Here is a 13,152-nt window from a genome sequence, read left to right as displayed (position 1 = left end):
GGTTTCCTTCTCTACGCTGAGAAAAAAGACAGCAGATGCTGCTGTGGAAGTGAGTCCCTTAGTGCTTACGTGGATGACAGAATCCTAGATTCTGAATTTGAAACACAGGCAGAAATACTAAAATATCAAAAGCAGATGGATGAAATGTATCCTAACAATAAACAAGGCATAAGTGTCACCTCAGCTGCTGCAGAATGCCTGGATGTGTTGGGATGGCTAACAGAGCCTTGGACTTACCCCAGTCAAGATAGAAGGGCAACCGATAGGGTAGTGCTTGACTTACATAATCTAAAAACTTCAAAGGCAGGTGAACTAAAGGCTAAAATTTCCTGTGATAATACATATTCTAAGTGTGGGTTGCTTTGTCCTTCTTGTAGTACATCAACAAATATCAATATTTGAGGTCATTAAATATATGATTTAGTGTCTATGAGATCCCACCACAAAGGGCTCCTTTTATGAGAAAGGAGGTGTAATAATGTGCCTGGAATCACTGGTTCTGCTCACCCTAATATACATAATACTACCCACCATCGCTGACCTGGCACAACACTAGAGTAGCCTCTGTAGAGCGGGTAAGGATGACTCTGAGGATGACTCTCTTTGGGGCCATCACATGGTACTTTGCTCTTGGTAGGGAGAATGGTTGAGGATGACAAATGTTGAAGGTAGAAATCTCCTCTCCTACCATCATCCTGGTTGACCCACTTTGGAAACTGGAAAATTTAAACCTTGCTGTTCTGCAGGTCCTGATTTTCTGGAGAAAGGAGTGACACTTTCACTAAGGGTCCCATGAAACTTATATTTACGGTTGGTTAGTGGTCGTTTTTGTCTCTTTATCCCAACAAATCAAAAGGTACAGAAAGGAGCCATAAAATAGGAAAGGGCCAATAATAGCTCAAATCCTTTTGAGGAGAAAGGTAGGAGAGCTTGCTCTACAAGATACCTAGACGTATAGTAAAAATACACTAATTAAAAGAGCGTGCTATTGGTTCAGAATCAACTAATAATGAACCTATAAATCGTAATAAAGGGTACAGAAACTCAAATACATATGTACATGGGATTTACAATGATGTTCTCCTACAAAACAATGAGGAAAAACTATCTGCTACGTAAGTAGATATTTACATAGAAAAAAACAAAAATTGTACTTCTACCTCACTCTACACAGAAAAATCAATTTTGGATGATAAATCTAACACAAATAACAAAACAATAAAGCTTTTTAAAATAAGATGGAAGAATATCTTCATGACATGAGAATAGCAAGATATTTCTTAAGCAAGATAAAACAAGCAGTAATGATCAAAAAATGATAAATAACTTTAGAAATCTCAAAAGTAAAATCTCTGTATGTCAAAAGACATGTTAAAGGAAGTGATAGGGGACCTTCAGAATGAGAATACATGTTTGAATCACATACAACAAAGGAATGGGTCTTATCTAGAATAATCTAAGAAGAAGGGCTCCTGCCCCATATACTGGAGGTGGCGGGTTCAAACCCGGCCCCAGCAAAAAAATAAATAAATAAAATAATAATAATAAATAAATAATAAAAAGAACTCCCACAAATGACAGAGAACATTCAAGAAGAAATATTGAGGAATCCAATAAATAAACGGATAAGAGACTTGGAAGGTACTCTGGAAATGAGGAGATTCAAAATAAGTATATAGGCAAAAAGATACACTATCTCTTTAGGGAAATGCTAATTACAACTATAATGTGATGCCACTAAAATGACACCAGGTTGATTCAAAACATGAACATTGACACACCAAGGGTACAGATGGGGAACACTGTTAAAACGCACATACCATTCTTGACGTAGTTTTGTAGAAAACAATTTGGCATTTCCAATATAACTGAATAGACATATATTCATGGCGGGAACTCACATATTCACCAGGAGAAATGATATGAAAGTATTCACACTGGCACTGATGACGTCTTCCTCATACTGAAGACCCCTCCAATACCCATCAATAGTAGAACATGAACACAGTAGTACCATATATAACAAACAAAATAAATGAATGAATAGGTAGAAATGTGATTGAATAGTAAAAAAGATAAAAATGAATGAGAGAAGTCGAACAGCAACACAAACGTCCTCTACAAATCTGCTTATAGGTGTTTCCAAATAAAAGACAAACTAGACTTTTGCTAATTTGGAATCCTAACATCTTTACTTTCTATCTTTTAAATTGTTTGACAGAGTTGCCTAATTTTCTTTCCTAACCCATATGATATCATTTATCTATTTCCCTAAGATATCTTTCTCTCTCTCTTTCTATCATATTGAGTTAATCAATTTTATTATCATATACTCTCCACTTGATTAAATCCTAAATTTTATCTTCTAAGCATTTTCAGGACATAGCCTGTTATAAAAATGAAAGTAATTAATAAAAAAAAAGACAAAACTAAACTACATTTTTAATGGATGCTTGCTTCAATGTTAAATTCACAACGGAAAATAAGACATTATCAAAGTGGTTAACCGTGGGAGGAGGAAAGTGTACCTGGGAAGAAGAAGAAGGAAGCTTTTCTGGTCATCCGTTATAATCCAGGATTGTACTTACATTGATGTTCACTTTATAAAAATTTACTAAATTGTACATTCTGGTATAAATTACTTTCCACATATGACACATTTTAAAGGACAAGAGTTGGTCACAATAAAAGCCTTTAGAAATAGTTGAAATGCTTCCCGTAAAACTAAAAGTTGACTGTCAAGCTTGTTCTTCAATAAGGCAGTAAAGCACACGTAAGTAATTGCAGTGAGCTATAACATTTGTAGAGAAGGAAAATCGAATCCAGCTAACATGAATAGGCCGCAAATTCTCCTCCATCTATAAAACAGCACTGCAATTTGTATAAAATGGAATCTCATAAATAAGTGATGAGGCCTTAAAAGATACAGCTCGATGCACGGAGAGGGGTTTGTGAGGCGAAAAATGTTGTCGTTTCCTCTTGGGCAAATATTAAATAATTTAAATGGGGTATATATTTTAAATGGGCAAATGGAAAACACAATTTCAAATATGTGACCCACCGGCTGGCAGTGTGTTTGGTACACTTTCCATCCGTGTAGTATTTTCCCCTGGGAAACTCCTTCATCATTACTGCCCTGTTTCATGGGTGGGCAAATAGGTAAATTATTTTGTTCTGTACCAACTGAAAAACTCAATCATTCTTTACATTAACACGGTTTTTTTCATCAACTCTATGCGTACTAGCATATCTGCTGAAATTTAAAACATAGCTAGGGCAGCGCCTGTGGCTCAGTCGGTAAGGCGCCGGCCCCATATACCGAGGGTGGCGGGTTCAAACCCGGCCCCTGCCAAACTGCAACCAAAAAATAGCCGGGCGTTGTGGTGGGCGCCTGTAGTCCCAGCTGCTTGGGAGGCTGAGGCAAGAGAATCGCTTAAGCCCAGGAGCTGGAGGTTGCTATGAGCTGTGTGAGGCCACGGCACTCTACCCAGGGCCATAAAGTGGGACTCTGTCTCTACAAAAAAAAAAAAATAAATAAAACATAGCTAGATATCTAGTATCAAAACGTTTTCTTTATTTATTAAGATAACTTCCTTAGGTATAAGTATGCTGTGTTGTAAGCCAATTTGCATGTTTAGATGCTCAGATATACTACACTTTTTTTCTATAACATTTAGAAATCTTCAGTGTAAAATTTTACTTTTAGACAATTTTAGTTCATTACCTTTAGTTTAGTTAAGCATTTTATAAGAGTCGAGCGTTTGGCTAGGTAATAAGTTTTGAGATCAATGTGACACAAACTCTGACTTCAAGAAATTGGGAGATGGAGACTTTACCTCTTTCATGTTTACATGGAGCTGGAATATATTCTTCTTAGTAAAATATCTCAAGAACGGAAGAAAAAGTATCCAATGTACTCAGCCCTACTATGACACTAATTTATGGCTTTCATATGAAAGCTATAACCCAGGTATAACCTAAGAATATAGGGAAGAGGGAGAGGGAGGGGAGGGAGGGGGGAGGATGGGCGGAGGGAGGGTGATTGGTGGGATTACATCTGCGGTGCTTCTTACAAGGGCATATGTGAAACTTAGTAAACGTAGAATATTAATGTCTTAACACAATAACTAAGAAAATGCCAGGAAGGCTATGTTAACCAGTGTGATGAAAATGTGTCAAACGGTCTATAAAACCAGTGTATGGTGCCCCATGATCACATTAATGTACACAACTATGATTTAATAATAATAAAAAAAGAAAGTGGGATAAATCCTCAACAAATATTCTTTAGCAAGTGTGCTCAAAACGTTGTACACAGTATAACATAGTCCCATGAGCAGAGGATATCTGGTACATAGGAAACTTCATAAAAGCTTTTCTGGAAAAAAATTATGCATGGCCAGAATTTTCAAGGAAAAGTTATCTGAATAAAAAATAGAGATTAAGAAAGCCAAGATAGGTGGCTTGGGCAGAGGAAAAGAGATGTGAGATGGTCCTGGGTTTTTATGGCACAAGCAGGTTAGTCTGACTGGAGGTAAAGTAGAAGAGGGAGGTGGTATGGGAGTCTTGTTTGCTGCCTGGGGAATAAGGCTACATTCTGGACTTAAAATATGCTTGTTAGAGACACCATTCCAGCAATGACATTGTGGATAATTATGAGGTGTCAAGACTAGCATCCAGATAAAAATCTAAGAGGCTGTGACAACAGTTCAGGTAGGAAATAATGAGAGCCTGAGTATGGTTGTTATAGGAGAATGTGAGAACAATTTGCAACATGTAAAATAATCGATATTGGTGATTGATTGGATATGCAGTGTAGGGAAGAAACAGGACTTAAAGAGCTCCTCAACATTTGGCTTGGGAAATGATTAACAGATGAGCAGAACTCAGGAGGAGCCTCATTTTCACCTTCCCCAGACAATCATTAAACTTATCCAAGTCAGGATGCCTGCAGGATATTTGGGTAGGTTTGCTTTTTAGATAAACGTCTGTAAAGGAGAAGGGAAATCAGCATCGCAATGTTAATTAAAGCTGAGGGCTTTAATGTGAGTGGGATTTCCCAAAAGGAGTAGGTAGAGTCAGAGAGCAGTTTAGAAAATCCTTCCAAAATCCAAAGTCTAAGGAGCGAACAGATAAGTGGAAGGCAGAAAGAATCAGACGTGTTCAAACAGAAGCACCAGGAGCAAGCAGATAGTAGAGTCTCCAGGAGAGAGACGGATCCATTTCAAATCCAGCAGTGAAGTTACTTAGGTGAGGATCACATTTAGCCAGAAAGAGACCACCAGCGATCATGAAGTTGGTGACAGATATCATTCATTACGTAGCAGGGATTGTACAACTGTGAGTATCCACACAAATGCATATGCAAGTATTTTTCCCTAATATCTGACAGTGAGACTTGGGAACTAATGTAAACTCCTACGCCCCCTTAGCTAACCGAACGTGTTGGGTTTTCAAGGCAGCTGCCTGTGTCCTAAAAGGTCTGCGTTCCAGCCAGCTGCCTCTGTCTTCAGTGCTTAGAGCGCTCTTGGTAGGAAAATGACCAGACACCCTAACGTAAGGCAGGCATGAAACAAAGTTTATGGAGAAAGAGAAAGACAGGCTTACAGAGTAAGAGCGATAATGTACTTACAGAGCAAGATAGATTCTCCATAGAGAGTGAACTGGTCTCCATTACTGTGACAAGGACAAAGACTTTGCAGATGGCTGGGGTTCTCTTTCATATTTGCCTGGCTTGGGCCTGTCTCATGGCTTAGAGGTCTGACTGCACCTGCGGATCTGCCATGAGCCTCTCTGAGAGCACACTGTGGGGATGTGGACCACAGTGTAGACCTAAGCTAATGACATGATAATGAACCTTAAGGTTGTACTGGGTCACCTTTGAGACTACTGTATCTGTTGCCAGCCTACAGCATCTTATACATCCTTTTGCAGTTGGCATGCTAAGTTATAATTAGTAGATTGGTGGGATGGTCCCTCCTCTCCAGGTGTGAGCAATTATTTGGGACATAGTTGATGTGGGTGGCACAAAGATAGCGGCCTGGGGTCCCCACCCTTGTCTTCCTTCCCAGGAGAACTGGATTTCTAGCTAACTACCCAACAAATTCTTGGCCATGAGGACCCAGAAAACTCTAAAGCCGAATTGTTGGCCATAGGAAGACACACCTGGAGACTTTTAAATGCCCAATATGATTCCTGTCTCCATGAATATATAAAACCAAACTCTAACCCAGCCATGGCAAGCACGTGTTCTCAGAGCCTTTTGAGGCTAGGTGCTTTGGGCCAGTCACACACATCTGGCTTAGAATAAAATTCTTTAAATTATTTTTACAGAGTTTGAGTCTTTTTCTCTTAAGAGAAAAAAATTGGTAGGACGTGATCAAATAATGTAAAAATATCATAAAATTTTCTAACCTTTTTATGCATTGCTAATTGAAGCTTCACAAATAGTAACAAACAATAGATATATCTCTATTATAAATAGTTTGGAGTGAGAGCATTAAAATAGACATCACCAATTTTTCCAAGTGTGTGGGCTTTTTTCTCTGCCCGAGTGAGTACCATGTTTGCATTATGTAGTTTGGCTTGACAAGAGAACCCATAAAATTCTCCACTTGCAGCCCACTTAAAAAAGAAATATTAGAGTTTCAGACACTGTTGTATGTCATGCTGGGCTACAGAAAATAAGAAATCACCCTAAAGCTCCCCACCTTCATTTCATTTCATTTTCAAAACCCCACACAGAGAGAAGAGGATTGTATTAGTCAGAGACAGACCACTGAGGTGCAGATTTATAGTGTTTAATATTAAATTGTACAGTTGAAGAAAACATCAGTTTCTTTTTCAAATGACACCATTGCTATCCTGCTAAACACTGCAGTATACTAATGATTTTAATCCCGCTTGAAGGGTTTAACACTGAACCGCTGCTGCTACTACCTCACAGCCACGATTTAGCATGCAGATCTCACAGGGAGAATGCATTTGTGTTTCAGGTTAAATAAATTCAGCCTCTTGTGTTTTAGAAATGGAAGAACATGTTGTTGACTCAAGCTTCTATTTTTGTTACCTAGAGCTAAAAGAAGTCAGTGACGCATAGGTATTAGGTGGCAGTTGGCTGGGAAGCAGCGCACTCTATACTGTACACAACGCTGAGAACCTTATTTAAACTTGACAGGCAGTATCGCTTCCTCCTATGGCTTCTCTGATGCGTTGGTGCATGCATCTAAGTCCAAGACTACTCTGAAAAACAGAAATGAAGAACTGGGTCCTTGTTATGGAGAATTCTGACCCTTAACGTATTTCTCAAGAGGATGCACCCTTGAAGGTTAGGCACCTCTGACAAAAGCTCAAGGGCTCCTTCCTTTACTTAGGCTCCCACCCCCACCCCAGCCAACATCCACCCACCCTGCGTCTCCACACAGATTGATGCTGAAGGCCCTAGTGTGGCAAGTGTGCAAAGTAAAGCCCACTTCGCTTCCCATTATGTTAATTCTGTTATACCACAGACAAGCGCAGAGTTTTCTTTGTGACCATGTATCCTAGAATTCACTGAAATGCATGTTTCTTTAACGACTTCTCACAAACCAATTCAAAATTAAGTCCACAGGATGTTAGTTGAGAAAACGAGTGTAAATGACAGATAGCATGTGGAACTATAGGAATCACGCTTGTCTATTCTAACACAAATTAATACATTCCATTTGGAAAGATGTTTGGAGAACACGTAGAGATCTAAAAATAGATCTGCCATTCAATCCTATAATTCCTCTACTACTCTGTTTCCCCGAAAATAAGACAGTGTCTTATTTTAAGGTGTGCTCCCAAAGATGTGCTAGGTCTTATTTTCAGGGGACATCTTATTTTCGGGGAAACAGAGTAGGTATATACCCAGAAGACCTAAAATCACATCATAACAAAGATATTTGTACCAGAATGTTTATTGCAGCCCAATTCATAATTGCAAAGTCATGGAAAAAGCCCAAGTGCCCATTGATCCACGAATGGATTAATAAATTGTGGTCTATGTACACCATGGAATATTATGCAGCCTTAAATAAAGATGGAGACTTTACCTCTTTCATGTTTACATGGATGGAGCTGGAACATATTCTTCTTAGAAAAGTATCTCAAGAATGGAAGAAAAAGTATCCAATGTACTCAGCCCTACTATGAAACTAATTTATGGCTTTCACATGAAAGCTATAACCCAGTTATAACCTAAGAATATGGGGAAGGGGGAGAGGGAAGGGAGGGAGGATGGGCGGAGGGAGGGTGATTGGTGGGGTTACACCTGCGGTGCTTCTTACAAGGGTACATGTGAAACTTAGTAATTGTAGAATATAAATGTCTTAACGCAATAACTAAGAAAATCCCAGGAAGGCTATGTTAACCAGTGTGATGAAAAAATGTCAAACTGTTTATAAAACCAGTGCATGGTGCCCCATGATCGCATTAATGTACACAGCTATGATTTAATAATAAAAAAAATAAAAAACAAAAATAAAGGTTTGTAATGACAACAATCTCATCTACCCGACTCTTATACATTAGGATAAATTATTTCCAGAAAGTCCTTCAGTTTGGTTTCAGCCAAAAAGAGAATTCTACGAGGCACATCTAAGTCTATGGTTGGAATTACGTCACTTTTTAATTAATATATAATGTTTGTACCTATGTGAGGGATATCTGTGATGTTTTATTACATGCACTGAATGTGTAACGATCAAGTCAGGGTGTTTGGAGCATCTGTAATTTCAAGTATTTATCATTTCTATGTGTTGGAAATATTTCAAGTCCTCTCTTCTAGATATTTCTAGAAATAGGCAACGTTTTGATGTCAGCTATGTTCACCCTACTCTGCTGTTGAATACCAGAACTTATTCATTCTGTCTACGTATTTGTATCTATTCACCAACCTCTCTTCTCTAGTCCAATGGTTAGACTGTACATTTGAGAATCATTCAAACATAAACTACAAAAAAGCACTTAGTTCATGGCACATCGTAAGAGTTCAAAACCTGGTAGTTATTATTATTACTTTTCTTTTATAGCTGTTACCCAATTCAACATTCCTCTTTCAGTTCAATTTCCATGTATTCTGCTGGCTGGGCTTAATTGTAAGAGAAATAAATGAAAATACAAAAATTAGGTTTGTAACTACAAACTCAATTTTGATAACTGTAATATTTTTCATTTCCCTTGAAGTAGCCTACAAATATTAATAATATACATATATATTTATGTGGATTTGGATTTTTTTATGGCCAAAGGCTGAGCCTCAGCTAATACTCTGAGAAAGAAAAACCATTGTTTAAAAATTCACTGACTACATTGTTGTTTATAGTGACGCTGCGCAACAGAATTATTTATCAACTTAAATAAGATTTTATGCTTTATTAAGAATAGTTACTACATAAAAATATTCTCTACCTATGGCATTATGTTGGCAAATAAAATAGTACAAATGACTTATAGCTCAAAAAAGAAATCGTTATCAGTTGCCTGCATTTAATTCATAGTATTGTAAAAGCATTAGTTCCTCTAATCCTCTGAATAGCCATATTTTATAAATTATTTAATGATTTACATAATTATAATAGATAATAAAAATGTGCATATAATCTCCATCTATTGTGCTAAACATGTACACATGTTATGTGTATATTTTACTCATTCCAATACCTATATGAGGTTGATTCTATTATTATCCATATTTCACAAATAAAGAACCCCAGGTCCAGTAAGGTAAAATTACTTTTCCAAGATCACATTAGCCATTTTATTAAATCAAACTTGAGCATATGTAGGTTGATTCCAGAGCGTGTTTTAACATCTTCATTAAGTTTTGTGTATTCCTGGGATACTGGATCTAGATTAACAGGATCATGACAGGTTGAACCAAGAGCAGGGGGTGGCGCTCGCATCACGATGCCCCACTGATGTGAGAGCTGAAAAATCAGATGAGAAGTCTGAGACTCCTGGGTGGTGATTCGAGAAGTCACGGCCCAGTAACAAGCGAGTATAAAGGAAGTGGCTGGGGAGCTGGATTCGTGTTTAGGAGACTTCCTCGAATCAGTCTGTCTAAAGATGGAATGCTCCTTCATATACTCTGCTCTTGTGTATTCCGTACCGAATGCCTGGTCCCTTGAGTTCCAAAAACCTGTACAGATGTAATGAGTGTGTGACTGCATAGGAACATGGAGGGGCTTCTGTTCACCCAGGAATTGGGAACATCTGAGAGTTCTGCAGCTGGTCTGAGCCCATTGTGAGAGGAACTTTGCTTATGTGCAGAGTCAGGACATGTGTGCGGATCCTCTAAAGCAGCGGTTTCCAACCTGTGGGTCGCAACCCTCAGGAACTGTATTAAAGGGCCGCAGCATTAGGAAGATTGAAACCACTGCTCTACAGTCTCTCTCCTGTGAAATACTGTGCAGGACACTAAACAAAGTATGAAGCTGACGAAGTCTTTGGATCGGTCACTGTTTCAGGAGGCCCCATCTGAACTCAACTGATGTTTCTAATCAGTTTTCAAGAACTCCTCTAAACAAGTCTCCTGTTGTTGCCAGGTTATTGACTTAGAGTTCTCAAACCGCCTCTTCAGGTGAATTATTTCTCATATCATATCTTTTTGTCTGGTATTTTTATTTCCTTTTTTTTTACCCAACCTATGCTTCTCTAATATGTAAAAAAAAAAAAAAAGTACTAGGAACAATCTGATTTACCCATGAATCCTGACCTGGCTAGCTCAGTCCATTGTAATGTGTCTCATTCTTTTCAGTAAATAATTTATTTCACCCACTTGACACTTGACATAGAGCATGTTTCTACTATGTTTACTAGGCTTTATTCTGCATGCATCTTTTTCTCCCCTACTCTACCGCCGCAGCAAGTACTCTGAAGTTACTGATAAGATTTTCAACTCTTAATATGGTCTACCACATGTATGGACATAAAATGAGTAATCACAGACAATGGATCCCTGGAGGATGGGGCAGGGGGGGAGGTATGATGAGAGATTATGTTATGGCTGCATACTTGTCATTCAGACGGGGACCTCCAAAACCTTGACTTTAACACTATGCCTTGAATGCAACAAAATTACACTTGTACTTCACAAAATGTATACAAACAAATTAATGACTAAATAAAAGTGGTATTCTATACTTTGTGAATAGTTAAGATCCACACTAAGAACTCGCTGGTCAGTAGTTTATTTTTTTAACATATTAGATGAAACTCGTGTTAGGTATGATCCTTAAATATTGCTTTGAAAGTAATTCTTAGTTACTATACTTTGTTACTATAACATTACCTCTAAAAATTAAACAGAAAGATTCATTCAGTATTTGAGTCCAAATATTATTCATATTAAAATGTCATTATAACATAAACACAACACGGATAGCTTGAATCCAGTGAAGTAATTAACCATATGTATCTTGGTTTTAAGTGTGTCTTAATAGTTTCTGGTGACAATTAAAATTAAATTTTACAAGTGGAGCATGAATCATTTAGTAAAATTAATGTATTATGTAATTATCATTAGGTAGCAACAGGAGACCATTATGATGCATCAAATCCCATCCTACGAACATTACAGCTTCTCTGTAACTGTGCAGAATCAGTCGGATGCAGCCTGCTTTGGATGTTTTCCTCTTCCTTTGTACTTTCAAAATCATCTTAGTATTTATGGAAACATATTATCACTTAAAGACCAGGACAATTACACTGTATCAAATTATGAGTGCTAAGGTCCACATTTCAACTTTTAAAGCTGAAATCAATTACAGAGACCATTTCTCATCCAATTTAAGAAGTAGGAAGCAAGAAAAAGGTTAAAGCAATCATTCCTTCAGGGACTAAGAATCATTAGGAAAAGTGGCAACAACAAGAAACAGGAGAAAGAAAATGAACTGTAAACAAACCGTCATGTTGCCATGTGTGGATGTGTTATTAATTACATATTTCATATGGGCTTTGTGTCTACAGTGCTAAACAAATTAAGGAAATAGGAAAGAACATTTTTGTGAAATATTTCAATACCTGTTCATCTTATCTAAATAGTTGATACATATGATCAAATAAATTTTTCAGTTTTCTTCAATGTGGCATTGTAGAGTGACAGCTGAAATGTAATTTAATAAGAGTTATGGTTAAAGTGCTGCATTAGTTCAAGCCTCATATGCTTGGGCTATTATAATTGCCTCCTAGTTCAGGTTTCTGAATTTGGACTCTCCCTTCTACTCAGGAGCAATCTTTACTATCTGAGGTTAATATTTCTCCATTACCTTCTACAATATGATATATAAAAGTGTTTATAACATGGAATAATAATAATTGTGGTGTATGATACTCATTTCTCTGAGCTTCCACTTAAACAATTATTCTTTAGATAGTTCCTAATTTTCTCCAATTTTCTTTTTTCTTTTTTTTTTTTTTTGTAGAGACAGAGTGTCACTTTATGGCCCTCGGGTAGAGTGCCATGGCATCACACAGCTGACAGCAACCTCCAGCTCCTGGGCTTAAGCGGTTCTCCTGCCTCAGCCTCCCGAGTAGCTGGGACTACAGGTGCCCACCACAACACCCGGCTATTTTTTGGTTGCAATTCAGCCAGGGCCGGGTTTGAACCCGCCACCCTCGGTATATGGGGCCGGCGCCTTACTGACTGAGCCACAGGCGCCGCCCATCCAATTTTCTTTTTTAACATATATTCTGAAATTTTATTTTATATTATAAATACTTATTTTTTTATTAAATTATAACTGTGTACATTGATGCATTTATGGGGTTCCGTATACTGATTTGATATACAATGTGAAATGCTTACATTGAACCGATTAACACATCCATCACAATTATACTCTTTTCTTAATAGTTTTGAAATGTACCTTGCATCACTCACATTAGGTGAGGTCCCCCCACCGCTGAATACCCTCCCTCCTCCCGTTTTCCCCCTCCCCCCTTCCCTTCTACTTTATGGACTATAGTTATGTTTTACCATTCATGTAGGTGATCATATATTTATTTCATAGTAGTATTGAGTACATTTTGACACTTTTTTTTTTTTTCTATTCTTGAGATACTTTACTATGAATATGTTCCAGCTCCATTTAGGTAAACATAAAAGATGTGAAGTCTCCATCTTTTTTT

The 13,152-nt window shown here is 37.7% G+C and overlaps 1 protein-coding gene across 1 annotated transcript in view; it reads right to left on the bottom strand.

The window, feature by feature from the left end:
• LOC128581091 (protocadherin-15-like) overlaps nucleotides 1-13,152 on the bottom strand; it is a 724,065-nt gene that overhangs the window by 193,731 nt on the left and 517,182 nt on the right. The gene's annotated exons all lie outside the window — the stretch shown is intronic.

The sequence above is a fragment of the Nycticebus coucang genome, chromosome 3 (genome assembly GCF_027406575.1).
Source record: "Nycticebus coucang isolate mNycCou1 chromosome 3, mNycCou1.pri, whole genome shotgun sequence".
NCBI classification, from domain to species: Eukaryota; Metazoa; Chordata; class Mammalia; order Primates; family Lorisidae; genus Nycticebus; species Nycticebus coucang.
Note: the sequence above shows the minus strand (reverse complement) of the source record. Positions and strands in the feature narration are given on the sequence as shown.